At 41.8% G+C, this 23,803-nt stretch overlaps 1 protein-coding gene across 6 annotated transcripts in view; it reads left to right on the forward strand.

Annotated features, from left to right (window-relative positions):
* Window positions 1-7,555: 7,555 nt before the first annotated feature.
* Window positions 7,556-23,803, forward strand: part of LOC149323400 (rap1 GTPase-activating protein 1-like) — a 76,077-nt gene continuing 59,829 nt past the window's right edge. For 5 of the 6 annotated variants that reach the window (XR_016274160.1, XR_016274154.1, XM_089488895.1 and 2 more), the window contains exon 1: window positions 7,615-7,667. The gene's annotated coding sequence lies outside the window, so the exon portion shown is untranslated. Of the gene's footprint in view, window positions 7,668-23,803 lie in introns of all 6 variants that reach the window. The other variant, XM_089488898.1, reaches the window with a different exon arrangement.

Raw genomic sequence — 23,803 nt, forward strand, 5'->3', positions numbered from 1 at the left:
GGTGACATATAATTCAACAAATATGAGAGGAGAGGAGAAGAGTGAATGCCCAGATGCTGTTCCTGGACATTTTAAACCTTTTTATTCATTCATTCATTCATTTATATCATATAATATGATTTGGGTTTTTTTTTAAATGCTCTTTCTGTTTTAAAAAATAAACATTATTCAGGGTGGCTTGCAACATCAGAACTGAAACACCAACCAGAAAGCAAATGGATAAATAATAGAAGTGCCAGACTGTTGTCTGATAAGAAGTGTTGGTGATCACATAATTCCAGTGGCATTTCAACTACAATGGCTATGAATTTAGTTATGTTTCTAAGTGTAGGCATTAGCCCAAGGGCTCTGAAATTCAAGATACATTAACAACCTACTTCCATTCCATTCAATAACCAAAGTCGATTGGCTCCTACCTCCTAAAATTTGTTAACTGGGCATGTGAAATGGAGAACAAGCATGGTGTTGGACTGAGATTCTGGGAGACTAGAGTATGAATTCATGCTCAGCCAAGGTAACCCCCTGATGGTCTTGGGCAACTCACAAGCTCAGAGAAAAGCAATAGCAAACCTCCTCTGAATCCATCTTGCTAGGAAAACCCTAGGAAAGCCCTCTGGCACCATATATTAAGATCAACTTGAAGGCACAAAAGAACAACAACACTGAAAATGTGAAATGGCCATTTTACTTGGACGTGGAAAGCCCTCCTCAAGGAGAGGTTCAAGGCAGCTGTTGTTTGCCACTAGTTATCCAGCAGCTAAAACATGGCTTTTCCAAAAAAAGCTGTATTGAAACTCCTGAAATAGTGCTTTGATTATATCAAGATCTCTTTGTGGCTATCTTCATATTTGTCTCAGTTGTTGTAAGGTAAGTAATCTTGGTGATGTCAGAGGGAGAGTCAGGTTCCCCATGCTACATCAAAAGCAACACACCAAACAAATGACACAGAGAGGAAGAAGCATGTCTGTCCCACACTGGGCCATGCAGTGTACAAGCACAGTTTGTGATGTGTTTTGATCACTGTCTGTGTGGTATCATTGGTCGTGGACCAGAATATAAGTCAATGGAACCTAGTGGCTCTGCTCTAAATCTGCTCTGGGATTCAGTCCCAACTTTAAAGGAGCTATCCTGGTGTTGAGCCTATTTTGGGAATATGGTTCAGTGCCTTGGCAAGTTCATTCATTCGGGGATAAAACATGGAGTAGATTTATTGCTCTGCAGGCATAAGAGCCAGCAGCAGCTATCCTTTCAAATCCTTGGGAACCCAGTGATTGTGAGTTCCACATCCAGGCCTCCTACTAGATGCTGGTTGTGGATCTTGCTGGCTGTGGCAATTGAAAGAGAACTCTTTCTTTCCTGTTTCTCCCCTGCCTTTTCTCTGAGCAAAAGGTTTGGAGGCAGGTTATGCTAGTCCTTTTATGTTATTCTGTAGTTGTTTGTGTTCGGCATTCTCTAATCTGAGGAGAAGATGGGCAAGGGGTTGATGGTTGCAGTTCTCAGCTGTGACCTTCCTATCACCTGGACCACACTGGCCTCAGGGAGGAGCAGTACTTAGGAGAGCTCTTCTTGACCTGCTCACTTATAAGATGTGAGATACGGAATGAACTAATATTAGCAAGGTTATCATAGCAGTTGTGGAATTGCTGCATGTTGACTGGTCTATGCTAATACAGGAATGTCTTTATTGAATGGCATCTTGATGGATGCAGGAAAGATGCAGGAAAGGAAGTGGTTTTCCAGGGAGCTGTGCCAGTGTGTGCGGTGTTGTTTTGTTGTTTCTTGGGTCCATTCACATTCCACAGTTATAGCACCATGATTCCACTTTAGCCACCCTGGCAGCATCTATGGAATTCTGCAATTGGGGGTTTAGGGAGGGGCATTTAGCATTTTCACCCAGAGAGCTCCACTAGTGCCTTCATTGTTGTTGCTCTGTCCTTCAAGTCATTATGGCCACCATAAGATGAACCTATCACACAGTTTTCTTGTCAAGATTTCTTCAGAACGGATTTGCCACTGCCTTCCTCTGAGGCTGAGATAATATGACATGGCCAATGTCACTCAGGGGCTTGACAGACAGCTGCCCCTTTTAGCGTCGGATCAGGGTTGCAGCAACTACATGCCATGGCCCCAATCTCTGCTTTCCATGGTGCAAAAAGGAGCCACAAAGGAGCTTTTCCATGTAGACACAGTGCAAGAGGAGTGCCATGACACTGCGCACCATGTGGTGCGGCACATGATGTCACATTGGCTTGGGGGGCAAAGTCAGGGTGGGTGTCATGTGGATGCCATGCTCTGACTCTGCCCCCAGGCCAGCCGTTCCTGCCGGTCTGTCGAGCCCCTCAGTGGATTTCCATCGCTGAGAAAGCAGTTGAATCCTGATCTCCTAAGCTGTATCCAGTACTAAAACCACTACACCACACTGTCTGTCTGACCAAACTACAAACCCTAGGATTCCATGGGATGCAGCCATGGAAGTTACAGTGGAATTGTAGTACTATAATTGTGGAATGTGAAAGGGTGCCTTGTTTCTCCAATTATTCTTGCACTTTCTGCTTTGCTGCAAGGAAAACACAGGATTGCAACCACCTGGTCCTGTTAATAGCCCCCAGCAGCATTTGATACATAATTTGAGGCCTTTTGTTGTGTAATAAGTGTTGGGGGGAGGCAATATTGTGAGTGTGGGTTGAGCCTTTTCTTCCTGGTCTCACCAGATCACAAATAATACTTTGGGCTGTTCTGCTGCAAAGACCAAAATAAATATTCAAGCAACATAGTCAGGCCCCAGGACCCTTTATGGACCACCAGGCTCCCATCCTCTCCATTGGCCTGGCATTTCTGGGGATTTTTTAAAATTATTTATTTATTGAATACATTTTTACCTCACATTCTCCAAATAAAGACTCATTCAAAGTGGCTTATACAAAGTATAAAGACATTTTTAAAAAAGAGAGAGAGAGAGAGAGAGATTAAAACACATTAAGTTGAAAGCAGGCACAAACATTTACCCAAAACTAAAACTAAAAATCAAGAAATAAAATTACAAAGCAGCAGAATGAGTCATTTATTTATTTATTTTTTTAAAAATGGAAATCCATTGATAGAAGATTGAATTTGCATAGATTGCCAATGATTTTGTGCACCATGAAATGGCAGTAACTATACAAAGCAAGTCAAGATTATGATTATGCTGGACTTGGTGCTAGGAGATTTGATGTGCACTTAGAATCATAGAGTTGGAAGAGACCGCAAGGGCCATCCAGTCTAACCCCCTGCCATGCAGGAAATCCAAATCAAAGCATCCCCGACAGATGGCCATCCAGCCTCCATTTGAAGACTTACAGGGAAGGAGACTCCAGCTTAAACTTTTGCTTAAGTTTTTTTTGGCTGCAGTTGCCAGGTGTATCAAACAGCAATATAGGAGAGCCTGCTCAAAATTACTAAGATGCAGCATGGGTTTATCAAAAAAGAATCACATCATTTTTCGATAGAGTTACAAGCATGGTAGATCAAAGGAGTGCTACAATATAGTATACCTCAATGTTATGTAAGGATTTGACAAGGTCACCTACAATACTTTGGAAACAAGCTGGAAAAATGTGGGCTAGGCAATGCTTTTGTTAGGTGTATTTTTAAGTGTTTGATGGAGCAAACCAAAGAGTACCCACCAATAGCTCTTCTTCAATCTAGAAAGAAGTGAATAGTAGGGTGCCACAGGGGTTTGTCCTGGGCCTAGTGCTATTCAACATCTTTATCAATGACTTGGATGAAGGAATAGAGGAACCTGCTTATCAAATTTGCAGATGACACCAAATTAGGAGGGGGAGCTAAAACCCCAGTGGACACGATCAGTATTCAAAGGGATGGTAACAGATTGGAGAACTGGACCTACAGAAACCAAATGAATGTCAGCAGGGATAAATGTAAGGTATTGCATCTAGGCAGGAAAAAAGAAATGCACAAATATAGTTTGGGTGACACTTGGCTTGAAAACAGTGCACTGTGAAAAGGATATAGGGTTCTTAGTAGACCACAAGCTAAACATGAGTCAGCAGTGGGATGTGGTGGCCAAAAAATCTAATGCAATTCTGTTTTATCAACAGAAATAGAATGTCCAGAATGAAGGAAGTAATTGACCTATTCTATTCTGCTTTGGTCAGACTTTACCTGGAATACTGTAACCAGTTCTGGGAACCACCGTTCAAGATGGGTATTGCAAACTGGAGCATGTCCCAAGGAGAGAAAACAAGATGCTCAAACATGTGAAAACCAAGCCTGTGATGACTGATCGAAGAGGTGTTTGTTGTTGTTGTGTGCCTTCAAGTTGTTTCTGACTTATGTTGACCCTAAGAGAAACCTATCATGGGTTTTTCTTGGCATTATTTGTTTAGAGGAGGTTTGCCATTGCCTTCCCTTGTGGCTGAGAGCATGTGACCTCCCAATGTCACCCAGTGAGTTTGATGGCCAGCAGGGAATCAAACCCTGGTCTACAGAGTCACAGTCCAACACTCAGACCACTATGCCAGTATAAATAGTGAACTAGGCATAATAACAGTTGAGTCAAATGCTTCAAAAGAACTTCAGTAACAAATAAAGCAGTGGAAGCATATGATTTAAAAAAGCAAAAGGGACAGAAAATGGACACATATTAGGAATAAATTTTGGGTGAGATGCAAACACTTGCAGAAAGGGCTGTAGGAAGCCAGCGTGGTGAAGTGGTTTGAACATTGGACCATAACTCTGGAGACCAGGGTTCAAATACCCCTTCAATTACAAAAACCTATTGTGTGACCCTGGGCAAGTGACACTCTCTCAGCCCCAGAGGATGGCAATGGCAACTTGTCACTGAAGAAATCTGACAAGAAAACCCTTAGGTTCACCAGTTGGAAATGACTTGAAGGCACATAACAACATAAATCTACCTTATCTGGAATCCCAAAATCTGAAATATTCCAAAGAACAAAACATTTTCCATAGGTGGCTGAAATAGTGGCACCTTTGCTCAGGGACGTAGCCAGGATTTTGGGAAGGGGGGGGGTCCAGACTGAGTACCACCATAATAATGGGGCTTGGGTGCGGTGGCGGCGCAGCAGCATGCACCATTCATTTTATCTAACGGAAGGGGGGGTCCGGACCCCAAGGACCCCCCCCCTCTTGGCTATGTCCCTGCTTTGCATTTTGATGGCTCAAAGTACACAACTTTTGTTTCATGCACATGATTAAAAAATACTTATGTATAAAATTAGGCTGTGTGTATAAGCTGTACATGAAACAGAAATGATTTTTTAAATTTAGACTTGGGTCCCATCTCCTAGATATCTCATTATATACACATAGGCAAATACAGGCATTCGAAAATAAAATCAAAAATCTAAAACTCTTCTGATTGCAAGCATTTCAGATAAGGGAGACTGGGGGCCTGAACAGACAGGCCAAAATAAAACTGCTTCAGGTCACTTTGGAGGTATGCTGTTTAAATGACACACACATCTTAAAAGGCTAGAAGCTGTGCCAAAGTTGCACTCCAGTCCTTAGGACTGGAGCATGGCTTTGGCGTGGCTTCTGGCCTCTTAGGACGCATGTATCAGTTAAATAGCATACCTTCAAAGTGACCTGAAGCAGCTTTATTTTGGCCTGTCTATTTGGGTTCTCAGTCTGTATGGTGTGAACAGAGGCCTTGTGCACACAATATTCTAGATATTGTATGCACACAATATCTTGCTCTGCACTAATCCACACATTCCTCACTCTCCCTTCTCAAATGCAAATTCCCACTACATCAATGGTTCATTTTAATCTTGGTGGCAATTACATTCTCTTAACTAGATAAACTGGTCAAAGCAAACAATGCTTTACAAATCCATGGTGGCCTCAAACCATGACTGCACTATGTTTCAAGCAAGTCATGGAAAGTGATGGGATTTGCAGAGCTTGGGAAATTTAAATTTGATTTGATATTTAAATTTTAAAATTTTAAGGTTTGCGTTAACATGTTACATTTTAATTCATAAGTGTTATAACTTTTTAAACTGGGTTTTTAAAATATATATATATATATATATATATATATACACACACACACGCACACACACACACACATTTTAACATTGTTGTACTGTTTTTAAATTGTATTGTTTTGAATTTGCTGTTTGCCACCTTGAGTTCCAATATTGGGAGAAAGGCAGGATATAACAAAATAAAATTATTATTATTATTATTATTATTATTATTATTTTGTTTAAGTTCAGCTTCCTGAATCTTCCTGTCACAGTTCCCAAAAGTGTCAAAATAGAAAGGGAGAAACTAACAAAGCACCAAGGTACTATGAGTCCCTAAGTACTGTATATTACAACAATGAAACCACTTCATACTTCAAATTATTTTTGCAATGACACCATATGACAAACAGTGGAAGCTGTCTATTAACAAAATTGCTCATTCAAAGTCCAATGGTATTCCAGGTTCTTTGGGTAGAAAACATGTAGTTGCTACTAGAGTCTGGTGGAATAATTTTCACAAATAATAAAATTATGTTGAATCATCATTGTCAAGTTTTTATCTCAAGGCACCTGTCCCCTTCTATTTTGGCACTTGTTTGTGCAGCTCTCCTGGAGCAATGTTCTATTATAATTCCCAAAAGTGACATCCTCAGGCCCTGGGCATTTGTGCTTGGCAAAAGGCACTAGATGGGATCCCGTGAGTCTAGAGCAGTGTTTCCCAAACTTTGGTCCTCCAGATGTTTTGGACTTCAGCTCCCAGAATTCCTGATTGTTGGCCAAACTGGCTAGGGCATCTGGAAGTCGAAGTACAAAACATATGGAGAAGCAGAGTTTGGGAAATGCTGGTCTATGCAGTGGTCCTCAACCTTTGGGCCTCCAGATGTTTTGGACTTCAGTTCCCAGAAGTCCCAGTCATTATGTTCATTGTTCAGGAATTCTGGGAGTTGAAGTCTTAAACCTCTAGAGGTCCAAAGGTTGAGAACCACTGGTCTGTAGGGTTCTGCAGAGCTGTTGACCACATGCCTTGCAACAAATGATGGAAAGAAGCCATTAGAAAAGAAGAGTTCCAGGGCAGCAGATAGGAAATCTGCCCCAAGTATTGCCTGAACTTTATAGGGACTTTTCAGACTTTATTAGTGAGGAGAAAGGAGAGTTGGCCTTCAGCACCTGGGAGAGCTCCCTGGCCTGGATCCAGCCACCAGTCATCAGTGCTTCTATTAGCAGGCAACCTGGATCTCCAAGTGAGTGTCTTTTGTGTTGCTGACAATGGAGTTCAACATTTATTTCATGGACTTTAACATACATACATACATACTTATATTTGGTCTCCTGGAACCCCAATGGTTCAAAGCAATCGCCATTGCTTGCATGCCTGTCCCATTTGAACTGAGAACAGCAATAACATCTTGACCAAATGCAGATCTGTGACTCCAACAGCATCCGGGGGGGGGTGTCTCTGTCCTGTGTTGCCTCCAAAGGGAGGGGGGTCTTCCTTCAGCATCCTGGACTGCAGGTGGAGGGAGGGAAGGAGGGAAGGAAGGGGAGAGCCAGCGGAAGGGGAGGAGAAGAGCCGGCTGCAGCCGCCTGGAAGACCTGCTCGCCTGAGCTGGGCTGCAGAGGAAGAGGACGCCTCGCTGCCCCGGAGCCCCGAGATGAAGGAGACCCCTCTGGGTAGGATGGGGGGAACAAGGGGGGCAGGGAGGGGAGGGAGGGAAGAGGAGGAGGAAGAGGAGGAGAGGAAGATGAGGAGGAAGAAGAAGAGGAGGTGGTGGAGGGAGAAGAAGAGATGAAGGAGAGGAGGAGAAAGAAGAAGAAGATGAAAAGAAGGAAGATAAGGATGGAGAGGAGGAAGAGAAAGAGAAGGAGGAGATGAAAAAGAGGAAGGAGAGAGAGGAGGGAGAGGAGGAGGAGGAGGGAGAGGAAGAGGAGAAGGTGATGGAGGAGGAGGGGAAGAAAAGAAGGAAGAGGAGAAGGGGAAGGTGATGGTTGAGAGGAAGAGGAGGAGGAGGAGAAAGAAGAGGAAGAAAAGGAGGAGGTGAAGGAAGAAGATGAGGAAGAGGAAAAGGGAAAAGGTGGATGAAGCAGAGGAGGAGAGGTGTTGGGAGGTTCCATGTCCTGATCCTTAAGTGTAGCCTCCATCTTCCAAGGCAGTGTATCTGTTCCTGCTCTTGGGCTCTCCAGCCCAGGGTGACCAGATGTCCTCCTAACTGCAAAGGAGGATATGTCATTGCAAAATGTAGGACCATCAACAACAACAAAAGGAGAACATTCCCAAAGAAAAGCTCAAAGCTCTCTTTATATAAATACTAATCCATGCTTGGAGTCCTGCTCCAAAGGGAGGACATTTTGGAATTCCTTCTGGACAGGATGATGAAATGAAGGACAGATCTTGGAAAAGGAGGACTCTGGTCACCCTGATCCAGCCCCTGGCTGTGAGATTCTGGGAACCATTGGCAAAGAGGGTCCTGTTGTGGCTGACGTTTCATTTGGCCCAGGGTCAAGGGGGAAGGAAAGGAGAGGAGGACAGTGGATCCTGTGGCTGAAATTTCTCTCCTTCCTAGAAAGGTTACAAGTAGAAAGGCATGTTATAGTGGCACCCTCCCACAGCTGCAATGGCACTGCAGGCCAGGGCAAGGTAGCACCTGATGAACTGCTGCTTGCAAAGCATTGAGGAAGCCCAAAAGTCCGGAAGAACAGCATAGGCTTTGAAAGCTTGCAACCTGTACTTTGTGCATTTTGGTTGACCAATGGCGGTATGACTGTTTTGTGGATCGTGGATGTTATTGTTCTTTGCTACCTGGCCAACACATCTACTCCAGGCAAAATTGATTCTTAACAAGACCAGCCAAGTGGGATGGGGAAAAGGGAGGCAGATTCCTAAACAAGCTGTTAATGTTTTTGGAGGCAACCACATCAGTACAAGCTGGTGGCTTCCATGTCAGTAGGACTGTGCTGGGTTTTAGACCAAACTTTAAAGGAGTCATCTCATTGGAAAGCCTCTTTCAAGTTCATAGTAAAACCTAGAAGTCACCGCTTACCACTGGTTTTCACAAGGAGTCATTGACTGTGAGTGGGAAAGAAATACATACATACATACATACATACATACATGAGCTGGATCCCAGTATAGTTTGGACTCAGCACCATTGGGTCCCAGTATAGTTTGGTCCCAGTATAATTTGGACCCAGCATAGTTTGGACCCAGCATGGTTTCATAGAATCATAGAGTTGGAAGAGACCTCAAGGACCATCCATGCCATGCAAGAAGACACATCCGTCCGTGATATTTATGGAGGACATGATTTTAAGCACCTCTCTGAGCATGTGCAGAATGCCTTTCTCTTAGCACTGAAAGCATGCTCCTCACACATATAGGGGGCTGGCCAGAACTAAGTGGAAATTTGCTGGTGAAAACCGTCCTGATGTTTTCCTTGCTACAGATTAAGTGGCACTTTTTGGATAATCCCAAACACTCATAGGCTGGAAGATCTCCTTCACTTAGCATGGGCCATCTCACCTGCACATGGGATGGGTGGGTGGAAGATGCATCTTTGATGTTCTCTAGTAGTATATAGAGAGCCAGTGTGTTGTAGTGGTTTGAGCCTTGGACTATGACTCTGGAGACCAGGGTTTAATTCCCACTGATACCCACTGGGTTACCTTGGGCAATTCACACTCTCTCAGCCTCAGGGGAAGGCAATGGCAAACCTCCTCTGAACAAACCTTGCCACAAAAAACCCACAATAGTGTCACCATAATTTGGACACGACTCGGACAACAACAAAAAACAGTATCAGGAGGCTCAACTCTTCCTAGTTTGGCGTTTCATAATCAGCACTGTTATGCTTTTGGTATCTGTCCTTAGGAGTTGTCCCATTTTCATGCATTCAGGAAAAACAAACAACATCACTTGTATGTTGGGAATCCTAGTTGTTGTGGTGCTGTTGCTATGTGCATATATAGAGATGTATCCCATGAGTCAAAGGTAGCCATGCTGGTTAGTTGCAACAAAAACAACAAAGAACCTTGTGGCTGCCAATGTATTGTTGTGGCATGTGCTTTCATAGATGAGAGACTGCTTCAGCAGATGGTGTTGTTATCCTCTGTGTATGGCTATGGGGTTGGGAATGGGATCTCTCTCTCTGGGCTGATAAAATACGTGAGCATGGCTCCATCCTAGCCTCTTACCCTCACATTAGACCCAGGACCTTGATGGCAGTTTGTTAAGTGATGGATGGTGCAAAAATTGGTCTGTGAAATTCATTTGGAGGTCTCTGTCTTATAGAGAAGGGCCCAAGAAGCACAGAGAATTGTCTGAGTCAAGGGTATTTGTTGTTGTTTTTTGCCATGGGGGGATTTAATACATTAAATTTTAATGTAGAAAAATGGTTACTAACTGAACAAGTTAACTCCTAGGCACCTACAGAAGAGAATCAGAGAGCTATTGTATTGCAGTAGATCAAGAATACAAGAGGCAGGGTTATTCTGATGAAAATTAATAGCTGTCAGGTTAGAACATAGCCCCTGCTTGATTTGATGCCCTTATTGTTATCGACAAGCACGCATATATATATATATATCCTGACTTCTTGTTCATTTGACCAAAAAAGATGACCTTTCAGCAGAGATACGAGGAACCTGTCTGAACATTAAGAGATAGCACAGTAAAGCTTGTAATGCAGAAAGCATTTTCTGTTACCTCCTCAGTGCAAATACAGATTGAAAGGAACATGGTGATAATGTCCATCAGGAATTGCAGGGGGAGTTTTGGGCACCTTGGCGGTGTCAAAGCTTTTCTCAGTGAAAACCTAGACAAGCAATTTTTCTTAAAAAAACCTAGATGGTGTTAAACATACAGTAAGGGTACCACGTATTTATGCCATTTAAGATCACTGGAGAACCCCCCCTTCCAAGTCTGCTCTTTAATTTCAGTTCAGCAGATGGCAGTTGGGATCCCAACAAGTAAATGTAATGAGGAAGACGCCACTGGATCAATAAAGCTATTTTCTACGTCCAGAAGGACAATTTGGAAGAGTTAGATTATAATTGCTCTGGAGAGGCTCCCACAGACATGCTGTTGTCTTAGATATGTTAAATCAAAAATTGAAAAGCCAAAAATTGAAATTGAAAAGTCAACTGGGAGTGTTTCAGTGGCACTAGGGCAGTATCTGCACTGCAGAAATAACCCCAGGTTGACACCACTTTAACTGCCAAGGTTCAGTGCTATGGAATCCTGGGAATCATAGTTTATTGTGTCACCAGAGCTCTCTGACAGAGAAGGATAAATAGCTAACAAAACAATTCCCAAAATTCCATAGCATTGAGCCATGCTAGTTAAAGTGGTGCCAAACTGGATTATTTCTGTAATGTGGATGATGCCCAAGATAGAATATAGGATTCTGTTTTGAAAATGCTTCAGATCAGAGGATCTATCAATGTTCTGTATCTCCACTGCATTTTAAGTACATGCATTATTGTCCATGGGCCCTTCAAAACCTTCAAACTATACACAGACTATTCCCTTTTCAAATGATTGGGATCCAGATGTGCTTTCCATTAATCCAAACAAGAGAACAAGATGTCACCCCAATATCAATAATTTCCAACTTGCATCATGTTATGAATTAACATATGCTGCTTAATTTAGTGCCCCTTCCCCAAATTGTGATACTTGGTTAGAAAATGTCTCTGCCTTTAAAAGACTGCCTTTAAATCCACCAAGCAACATATAATTCAGGGTATGTAATACTGATGTACTTTTTAATTAAATATCCAAGTATAAACCTGTGGTAGAGCATCTCAGTCTGAAGCCACCTTAACCTCCTAAATGACATGATCTGCCTTGCTTAATTCTCCAGTTTTGACAACCGATATTTTTTGGCCCATCATTTTGCCAATATGTCAGTCAAGATAATCGGTCTATAATTAGATGGTAGAATCCATTTGTAACAAACCTGATCCTAGAGAGGAAGAGATTGTGAGATGTTTTACTTGCTTATTAACAATACAGCGAATCCACCCGGCTCTTGGCAGGAGAGTTCCTATTCAGGACATTTTAACAGCCATGTAGCCCTGCTCAGAGATCGAAGAAGATGTTTGCCTGGAACTGGGTGACCAGACATCTGTATTGCAAAGGGGAAAAACATTTTCTAGGTAGCTCCTTTCATTCATTTCTCTTTTGTGGAATAAGAGCTTCAAAACTTTATGGGCCAGTGGTACTCAACCATAAGTGCGTCTGCAATTTAGGGTTCCTTCCAGCTGACCTTTAAATGATTCTACAAAACATTTTCCTTCCTCCCCACTGCCTTGTTCTTCTTTTCCAAAGTGACATTTGAGATGCCATGGCAACTTGAGCAAAGCTTGGAAAATTACTTTCAAGAAGAATGAAAGTAGATGTCACAATGAAGACATCTATTACAAAGCATTGGGAAGGTGATGGTCTGGTTGCAGTGGCACCATCCTACCCTTGCTCAGTTATGGATGGCTTTAGCATGTCATAGCATTCATTCAAGAGAGGCAGAATGGTGTAGTGGTTTGAGTGTTGGTCTATGACTCTGGAGACCAGGGTTCGAAACCCTGCTGAACCATGAAACCCACTGGATGATCTTAGGCAAGTCACACTCTCTCAGCCCAAGAGAATGGCAATGGCAAACTTCCTCTGAAGAAATTTGGCAAGAAAACCCCATGGTAGGTACACCTTCTGGTTGCCATAAGTCACAAGCAACTTGAAGGCAGACAACAACAACAACAACAACAACATTCATTCCAACGTTATTCTTAAAAGTAATTTTGCAAGCTCTGCTACTTAGTTTTTTAATTCAAATTGTAATTCGGCAGGCCTGCGGCTTTTCCAGACATATTACCAGTAAATTTTGTTTACACTCACCTCCTAAAATAGCTAGTAGAAGTATTGTTTTTGACTATTCTATATTTGTGAAATAGTACCGTGTAAAGAATCTGAAGACTATACTGGAATTACCCAAAACATAGACGACCTCCCTACAATAAACAAAACAGTGAAAAATGCACAGAGTAAGGCAGAATTAAACAGGAGGAGATATTAATGTGAGATCATCTGCTTTGCAGCAGCAGAAAAATATCTTAATCGATAGATGATGTATTACAGCAGCCCAATTACTGCTAGTGAAAATGTTGTTTTTGTTGTGTGCCTTCAAGTCATTTCCGACTTACAGTGACCCTAAAGTGACCCAGTCATGGAGTTTTGTTGGCAAGATTTGTTCAGAGGAGGATTGCCATTGCCTAGCCCTTAGGCTGAGAGCATATGACTTCCCCAAGGTCACCCAGCGGGTTTCCATGGCTGAAGAAGAATTGAATCCTGGTCTTCAGAGTTGTAGCCCAACACTCAAATCACTAGGCCAGGCTGGCTATCCAGTGAAAATATACACATTAATTAACAAAAACCATTTACTGTGAAGTCGAAGGCTTTCATGGCCGGCATCCATAGTGTTTTGTGGGTTTTTCGGGCTATGTGGCCATGTTCTTGAAGAGTTTATTCCTGACGTTTTGCCAGCATCTGTGGCTGGCATCTTCAGGGAAACTTTAGAGAATGAAACATCAAGAATAAACTCTTCTAGAACATGGCCACCTAGCCTGAAAAACTCACAAAAAAACTAAAGCATTTCTTCATCAATCCCTACCTGCAATAGGAAAACCATTTTCAATTTTCTTTCTGCCTTCAATTGTTTCTAGATCCATAGTTTTGAAACATTCTGGCATCTGGGATCCCTTTCTACATTAACAATGTCCTGACCTCATAATCTGCACATAGACTAAAAGCACAGTAGAGAGAATGTGGGCCCACTCCCTATCCTTCACACTTTCAGCTGAAGTTGAGGGAGTTGAATACTTGGCCACAACTGGGTTCGTATCATGAGAACAAATCTCAGTGTGACTTGTGTTCTTCAATAATGTTGATGCTACCCTTGGCCTAATGCATCCTAATGCATTAGATCTTGAGGCAAAACCAGCTGGTATTACACTGCTAGCCTTCTAGGCTACCCACTCAGGAGACATGTGGTGGGAAGGGAGCTTTTGACTAGTTTGCTGAGGATTTCATGCACATCTTCTAGGAGTGGTTCCCAGACTCTAGTCCAGGGGTAGGCAATCTTTTTGAGCCGGGGGCCGGGTTGCTGTCACTCAGACAACTGGGGGCCGAAGCCAATAAATAAATAAACAAACAGTTTTTTAAAAAATTAAATAAATAAATAAACCGGGACAAATGTAGGACAACATTTTCAAATGGTGGACACTTTTTTTAAAAAAGTGGAGGACACGCAAAAAAAATTGCTGATTTTAAAAAAAATGTTAATATAAATGCATGTTTCTGAGGCGTCTATAGACAATTGCCCCCCTTGCCCCTGCGCGCGAGAGACCAAAGGCCCCGGTGGCAATCGGCGGCAGGACCAGGCTGGGGCCGGTCCCAAGGCCTCGCCGGGCCGCATCTGGCCCGCAGGCCACAGGTTGCCTACCCCTGCTCTAGTCCTTTAAGTGCTTTAGACTTCACCTCTCAGAATTTCTGACTATTGGCCTAGGTGGCTGGGGCTTCTGGGAGTTGAAGTCCCAAACACCTGGAATGTTGGAAGACCATTTTGGGAACCACTGTTCTACAGCATGAAGATGTTTCTGGGTCATATTGAAAGGCATCCACTCATGTGACCAACCTCGGTGGATCTAATGGATGCATTTCTTGAAATTAAAGTTAAAAATAAAGAAAAGAAAAGAAACTTAGCTGTGTGTTCAGTGAATAATAAAAAAAACATAATAGGGTAATAGCTTTTTAGACCACTGAAATGTCATCAAAAATGAAAGTTTTTGAGTCCTTCAGAACTCTTCACATAAGCTTTACAACACTTGGGATGTGAGGGTGTGTGGAGAGGACAGAAAAGTTCAAAAATCCCCATGGCCAGATGTTATAGCCAAGAGATCTGTAGTTACAGTACTAAAGTCTCAAAATTGAGACTTGCTTTTCTCATCTCCTTAGGCATCCTCTCTACCCATTTCCCTGATTCACTGCTTAATCATATTTTAGTGGCCTAGCCCACATCTTCTCCTAGTCTCATTTTTTTAAACATATCCCCAAACTGTTTCTCAACTGACTTTGAGGCAGTTGGTCCAGGATTAATTTGCCAATATCTCTATGAAAGACCTATATAGATTCAAACTAGACAATGAGGAAATCAGAATAATAAAAGAATTCCCATACCTTGTATCAAACATTGACCAAGAAGGGCAGCTTTGTGAAAGAACTAGAAAAGACAGAGCATTAAAGTTAGAATCGTTCTCCAAGCCATTGTATTTCTCCATCACAGAGGTGGACAGACAGGAAGAATTAACTCATTCGAGGTGTGATGCTGGAGAAGAGTAATCTCCCTGGCCTCCAAGATGATCAAACTGAGGCTGTCATACTCACAATCAAGGAAAAAAACTCAGCACTCACCTCTGTGACAGTATTCAGAAGTACTTTCCTTGATCTATTTGGAGATGAAAATGTTCTGACTGTCATACTTTGGCCATATCATGAGAAGGTATGACTCATTAGAAAAGACAATAATGCTAGGAAAGGTGGAGGGAAGTAGAAAAAGAGGATGAATGCACTTGTCTTGGAGATGTTTAATCCATAGGGTCACCATGAGCTGGGATAAACTCAAAGGTGGTTAACAACAACAACAACTAATATTTTTATATTTTGCTTTCACTCAGTGGATGTCTCAGGATGACAAGGTTGCTTTCACATACTTCACTGCTTCTCTTTTGAAGAATTTCTTTAATTTCTATCTCCACTCTGTTTTTCCAACTCCAGCTCATCTCTTCTGTGCTTCTTCACTCACCAGCTGCCAACTTGATTTTCATTGCCAGTAACCTCTGCTTTTCACTTGCTGTATCTCTCTGGACAGCTGCAATACAATTAGTACAGTCACCTGCTTTCTTTTCCCAAAATGTTGTTTTATTCATGTTCTTAGCAGTTTCTTTAACCTGATATAAAAATACACTTAGGGGCTTTTTGCTACTAATTTCTGTACTTTTCCAATCTGTATTTTTCCATTCTTTTTCTTTCTGCAGTAACACTGGCTGCATCTGCACTGCAGAAATAATCCAGGTTGACACCTGGCTCACTGCTAGGGAATTCTAGGATTCCAGAGCACCAGAGCTCTCTGACAGAGAAGGCTCAATAGCTCACAAAACTACAGTTCCCAGAATGCCAAAGCATTCACCCCTGGCAATTAAAGTGGTGTCAAACTAGATTATTTCTGCAGTATGGATGCAGCCTAAGTGATTTTAGGCAAATCGTGTCCTCATGCTCTATGTTCTATGTGCAGTATTTATCTTTTCAACAGTTTAAGAACAGATTCTGCAATTAAAAATATTCTGGGGTAGCTTTTGGGAAGCAGCAAACCAAGATTCATTTATTTTGCCTCTGTTTTAGGCTACTTGGAATAGATGGCTCAATCTGCTCCCATGAAAGTTCTTTGCTTCCAGCAATTCTTTTGTTTTTCAGTTTCAACAAATCTGACAAAGGACAGAGCTACGTCTTTGCTTCAAACTAGACTTCATCTATGCCTTCTGCTGTAGTGGAAGTCTACAGAGAAAGACAAATCTATGTCTTCCTGTGTAGACATATCTAAAGCCACCACCACCCCTAGTATCCCAGCTCAGGGATCCCTTACCTCTTTCCTTTTCTCCCCTTCTCTCTGTTGTATTCAAAACTGGTGGACAGGTGATGGCGAATTTCAGTTACCTGTCGGAGTATTTTTACATCTGCTGATTTAATGGGCTAAATGAATTATAAATACTTATAAATAAATTATAAATTCATCTATTCAATAATAGTACAATAAGTATCATAGTATTCATAGTGCCTGGGAGCACCATCAGAGAGAAGGAAAATTACTTCTTCACCTTGACTAGGAGCAATCTTACAAGCCCCATCCCACTTCATTTAAGGGGGCTGCTGCTGCTTTTTATTTATATCCTGCTTTTTTTCCAAGTTGAAACTCTTGAGGGCTTACTCCGATGAAGTGTGACTGAGGCGGTGGAGATTGGGAAAGAAAGGCTGCGTCTGCATAGCAGAAATAATCCATTTTGACACCACTTTAACTGCCGTGACTCAGTGCTATGGAGTTCTGAAATTTGTAGTTTTGTGAGATATCTTGCCTTCTCTGTCAGAGAGCTCTGGTGCCACAACAAACTACAGAGTCCAGGATCTCATAGCCTTGAACCATAGCAGTTAAAGTGGTGTCAAAATAGATTATTTCTGCTGTGCAGATGCAGCCTAGGACTGATTTCTGCCTTATTTATTTTTTATATGGGGGGCGGGTGTTTTCTCCCCGCCTTGCATCCATCTTTGAGGGACACTGTGTTGCTGGTATAAAAACAACACAACCAGATGCAGTTTCTCAGATGTCACATGAGTGCAGTTCCTGATGCAAAAAGTGTCCACAAGCACTTCTGTCTCATGGTTTGATTTGTGGGTTGGACTGAGTACCAACCACTGCACATCGGAAGATGAAGGAAGGGTCTGTTGCCATGCCCATGTCCAGGGATCTTTTTAATCAGTTAAATTAAAATCTTAGATGAAGCACATCCAATGCATTCAATGCTTTTGTTATTGTCATGTACTTCCAACCAAGTCATTTTTGACTTATGGTGATCTGAAGACAAACCTTTCATAGGCTTTTATTGGTGAGTTTCTTCAGAGGGGGTTTGCCATTGCCATCCTCCGAGGTTGAGAGAATGTGTCTTACCCCAATGAGTTTTTGTACTCAAGCGGGGAATTGAACCTTGATCTCCAGAGTTGTAGTCGAACACTCAAACTACTAGACCAGTGGTTCCCAACCTGTGGGTCGGGACCCCTTTGGGGGTCGAATGACCCTTTCATGGGGGTCACCTAAGACCATTGGAAAGCACCTATTTAATTACAGTTATGAAGTAGCAATGAAAATAATTTCATGGGTTTGGGTCACCACAACATGAGGAACTGTATTAAGGGGTCACAACATTAGGAAGGTTGGGAACCACTGTACTAGACCATGCTGACTCTCTGCATTCACTGCATCAAAAATGTATTGAGGATGGCACTGTGTATCTGTCATTTCTTGTGGTTCATTTCTTGTATTAGTGGGAGTCTGTATACAGATACAAAATGCTGGGTTTTGCTATGTTTTTAAAAATATATAATTGTAATTTATCATTTTAGATAGAAGTACTTTTAGATGTGTAATTTTATGCTTTTTAGTTTCTTAATTTTAGCAGTGTTTTTATTTTAAATGTATTTTTATTTTATTGTTAGTGCCCCTGAGCTCTTATGAGGAAGAATGGGGTATAAATCAAATCTCATAAATAAGTAACTACCTAGAAGGGGGAAGCCATTTTTAAGTAGTTTTCTTGCTGTTAGATGACTGCTACAAATCTGATTGATGCTGACTTTGTTTTAATCATACATGTTTGTGTTCCTTTTACATTTTGCAATGGCCTGGAGTTAACAGAAATCAAACTTTGATGGTACAGCAGGAAGAAAAATTATCTCAGAAATGCAGAATCATTCAGCAACAGGACCAAGACTTGAAGAAATAATTCCTTTTAAGGCTGAAATCATACGTACACATATTATTTTGGTACAAAGGCCAGTTGAAAGCAATGGTATTTGCCTTCATGTGAACATGCACAGTACTAGCTTGTAAAAGTTTTAATAGTATGCAGAGTTTCTCAAACACTAGAACCCATGGGTTCTGCAAGAGGTAGCTGGGAATTCCAGAAAATATCATGTCTGGGGAAAAATTGTGAGCTACAGATAAATAATTTTATGCAGGGTGTGAGGGAGGCTCAAGTCTCTTTGGGGGCATGGGTTTGAATTCCACCACTGATATCTTGTGAGGGTTCTCTGGCTCCCCGTCATGACTCTGCCTGGGCTGGATGGGGCACCTTGGGACCCCATTTCTTACCTAGGAGTTTATCACATGAAGGTGATTGGGAGTTTATCCTGTGAATATCCCAGAAAAATTGTGTAATTACGCAAAACTATTTCACATGATGTCACATAAAACCCGCCATTAAAGTGGTATTGTATTAACGTGCATCTTTTTACTTTTGGGATTTCAGCGACAATGCGTTTCCAATATCACTTTATTTGCACAATTGCTTGTGATAATCATTCACACTGTTACTCACCATTTTCGCTTTATTTGCGGTCGCAGAATGCTTTAAATGCTCTTTGATCTCTCCTTAATGCCGAAATTAGCCCTAGTGTGATAAACTCCCTAGTTAACTCACCGACACTCCCCATTGATTTGAATCCTCTTTCTTTAGCAATGCTCCCAGGATCCCACTGGCACTTACCTTGCAGAGACTCTTCCCTCCCTTTCCCAATCTTGAGGAAGAGAGTGCTTCCCAAACTTGGGTCCTCCAGATGTTTGGGACTTCAGCTCCTAGAATTCCTGACTGTTGACCACCCTGGCTGGGGTTTCTGGGAGTTGCAGTCCAAAACACCTGGAGGACCAAAGTTTGGGAATCACTGAGCTGAGCCATGTGAAAAAGGAGTGTGCATTCAAAGAAATAGGGTTAATTCTAAGTAAGGAATCTTCATAGCAACTCTTTACATGATCTTGTCCTTCAAGCACAGGTTAGAAATTACAAATTATAGACAGATTAGATTGTTTCAGGGAAATCAGGGAAATCAATCCCCAAACCCGATGTAACTAGATAACACGGTGTCCTAATTTTACGCATAGATCAGATGGGATTTGTAGTCTTTGCTGTTCATAGATAGCTGGGAGTCTGAACTCCATTGTCCAGCCTCCATCAGCTTACCCAAACCAGAGCTCTTGACTCTAGATGTTCCTTTTTCAGAAGTCCCTCATGGACTATTTTGATAGAAAGGCTGCATCTGTTCTGCAAAATTAATGAAGTTTGACATTGCTTTAACTGCCATGGCTGAATGCTATGGATTTCAGGGAATTGTAGTTTTATGAGCATTTAACCTTAACCAGAGACCTCTGGTGCCACAACGAACCAGAAATCCAAAAAACCCATAGCACAGAGCCAGGGCAGTTAAAGCAGTGTCAAACTGGATTATTTCTGCAGCGCAGATGCAACCAGAGAGAAACAGAGGGAGAGAGACCTCATAGTGCTTTGCAGGCTTTTTATAACCTTTGCTGAAAAGCATCTTGAAGATTTGTGCATCTGCCCATCTAGTTATTTTATTGCATGTCATCTCTGTGAGTTGAGCCTCTAAAATGCAATTGTACTCCCTTCCATATTTAAACCTTTTTATCTGGGGAAAAAGTTAGCTGCTGTTCAGACAATGCAGGGGATTCCATTACCACACAGGGATCCCTTAAGACATGAAAAATATTTCAAGGGTTCTTCCAGGCCAGGGTAAAAAGCTTGAGAAACACTGTTAGCACGCAAGCAAGATGAGTCTAAGAGTGTTCCTCTCTCTCTTCCTTCCCATTATGCACAGTCATCCCCAGGGAATCAACCCTCTACTTTATTCTCTTTTTGATGAACTGACATGAACCAGACTGTTTAGACATACCTGCCAACTTTTCACAGATGAATATAAGGACCCACCTGTACATATGTAAGAAGTGTGGCTCCTGTTTTATGGGAGCTTGGCCAGGTTTGACCAACCAGCCAACCTAAGCATTTTAGGGTGTTTCTGTTTGCAGAAGGTGGGTTAATTTCTTGCAGGGCAATGTCTCTTAAAACAAACAGAAGGAGGGTTGTTAGGATAGGCATTTACATACATACATTTTATTCAGTCAATGACCAGCAAGATTTAAAAAAGGAATACAAATTACAGTTAAAAAGATGCACTAGTAAACTACAAAGTGACATATAGTAATAAAATACGCACTCTCCTGTGATTTTGTTAATAGCACATTAGAAATTATACGTTATAATAGAATGTTGTAAGGTAAAATGAAATAAAATAAAAAATTGTATTTCCCCTGACAAAGTTTCACATTTGGAAATCTGGAGTGACCAAAGATGTTTCACCTGTTTTTGTACACAGATAACTTCTACATGAATTATCTCCTCCAGAATCTAAATCTAAACTGTATATAATCTATAAATTTTAGTTTAAAAATTGAACAAAAAAACCTGAGTCAATTTATGCATGGGTACCATACTTTAACTTGTTGTTGTTGTTGTTTTTGCTATTTAAAAAAGGAATGATCTCCTGGTGAAAGGCAAGAATGTAATCTGTCCTGGAAACAATGACCCCCCCCCCCCCTACTTTCACCTCCATCCAGCCAGCCAGCCATCCTTCCTTTAATGTCTGTACAGTTATGCCTGCTGGAATTTTGTTAATTCTTTGGAATTTTGTATATTTTCTTGTCTACAGACTCTTGGCTTTTAGACTAAAATTATGATATCTACTACTATCTCTCACTGAGAAAAAAAACCCAATATTCTATGCATTTTTAATTTATATTATTACAAATGAAGTATCAATAATCCAGTTCTTATTTGAATTTACTTTTTGCTTGTTTCTTATTTGCGCTGTGGCATGGACATGGGCATGGGCATGGGCACGGAGTGGGCAGACATCTCCATTAAGGGGATGTTGGGGAGTGTTGCAGCAGTGGGCATGCTCTGCGGTCCTAACAAGTGTTGTATCACTTGAATATACAATGTGTCCAACTGTCCCAGTCATCTAGCATTGCTTGGAGGCCTACATGAATAAAAGGAAGGGCTACTTCTCTCTTCGCAGAGTCAATTATACTATAAAGCATTAAGTTTGTTGCTGCTGCTGTTGCTGCTGAGGTGCTGAGTGCCTTCAAGTAATTTCTGACTTACGGAGACCCTAAGGCAAACCTATTGTGGAATTTTCTTGGGAAGATTTGCTCAGAGGATGGGCCTGAACAGACAGGCCAAAATAAAGCTGCTTCAAGTCAGTTTGGATGTATGTTGTTTAAATGATGCATGTGTCCTAAGAGGCTGGAAGCTGTGCCAAAGACATGTTCCAGTCCTAAGGACTGGAGTGCAGCTTTGGGCCTCTTAAGATGCATGTGTCATTCAAACAGCATACCTCCAAAGTGACCTGAAGCAGCTTTATTTTGGCCTGTGTGTTCATTGCCTTCCCTTGAAGCTGAGAGCATGTGACTTGCCCAAGGTTACACAGTGAGTTCCATGGCCAAGCTGAAAATCGAACCCTGGTCTCCCAAATTCTAGTCCCAACACTCAAACTACTATGCTGTGCTAGCTCTCAAAGTATTAAGTGCTGCTGTATAAATTACATTCCTGGACATAAGATGATAATCATAAGGAATTATGAGGCCCAGATTTCCCTTCTGGTAATGTGTTGTGTTTTAGTATTTCAACTTGCCTTGTCTATTAATCATCTCTCTCTCTCCCTAGCTCTCTCTTAACTCTTTCTCTGATTCCCTTTCTTTCTCTCTCATTCCTCCTTCATTGCTGCCAAGCACTCCTGGCAACCTGCAGTGTCTCCCCAGGAATTTCCTGCCCTTGCACAGCATAGGCAGAGCCCAAACTGTGAGCTGCTCCTCTTTGTCTCATTTGAAGGGCATCTCAAGAAAACAAAGGAGGCAGTCATTGAATAGTGGTGGATATGAGATGGGGAGTGGATTGGGGACACAGTCTGTGCCCCATGGAGACAGGGTGAGGAGCTTATGCTGATGCAGAAAGAGGAGAAGCCTGTGCACAGGGGACCAGAGAAGTCACTACTGACAGAGAGAAGAGGGTGCAAGAGGGGAGGATGTTTTCTCAGAAGCATAGCTTTACCTTGGAAACGTATGGAGGGTATGTAGCTCTACCAACCCTGCCTGTTGCATGTCTTTCATCCTGCTTTATATCACTCCATCCTCTTTAAGGGAAATAAGCCACATTTCTTTAGCAGTGAGAATTTGGGGTAATTTCCAAGAGTATGAAGGCTTCATTGATTCAGGTGGTACAGCGGTGCGGAGGTATGTGTTGGAGTGCATCCTTAAAATTTTCCATTCTTCCTCTTTTCTTCTTCTCCCCTGTTCTTCAAAATAGGATTTTTCATGCTCTGTATTCTTTGCCTTTGTGCTTGTATTTCTCATGTTTTTATTAATTGTTAGAAAGAAGACTTCTGTAGGCCACCAACTGCAAATCACAGATTGGGAAGACTGGTGTTGGTAGTATGTGGCATTCTGTGGAACATGGGTGCTAAATTGAAGGATAAAATGTGTAATTCATGAGAGAAGCAGCATGGTGTAGTGGTATGAGCTTTGGGCTACGACTCTGGAGACCAGGATTCAAATCTTGGCTCAGCCATGTAAACCCACTGGGTGATTCTGGGCAAGTCACTCTCTCTCATCCTCAGAGGATGGCAATGGCAATCCTCCTCTGAACAAATCTTGCCAAGTAAGCCTTGTGATAGGTCATAGAATCATAGAATCATAGAGTTGGAAGAGACCGCAAGGGCCATCCAGCCCAACCCCCTGCTATGCAGGAAATCTAAATCTAAGCATCCCCAACAGATGGCCATCTAGCTTCTCTTTAAAGACCTCTAAGGAAGGTTCACCTTAGGGTCTCCATAAGTTAGAAATGACTTGAAGGCACACAACAATGAAACAAGCACAGACCCATAGCCAGGAATTCTGTTGGAAGGGGCCATAATAGTACAGGTTTATTTAAAAAGAATGGTGCAAAACCAAATAAGAACATCTTTGCTTTTGCACCATTCTTTTTAATCACCTCAGGAGGAAAGTGGATCAGTGATGAAAAACCAGAACTCAGATACAAGTAACCCAATAGGTTTAAAAATATATAATATTAGTGGAATAATTTTAATGTTTGTG

The sequence above is a fragment of the Sceloporus occidentalis genome, unplaced genomic scaffold, assembly GCF_023333645.1.
Source record: "Sceloporus occidentalis isolate IW3139 unplaced genomic scaffold, rSceOcc1.0.p SCAF_1, whole genome shotgun sequence".
In the NCBI taxonomy this organism is placed as follows: domain Eukaryota; kingdom Metazoa; phylum Chordata; class Lepidosauria; order Squamata; family Phrynosomatidae; genus Sceloporus; species Sceloporus occidentalis.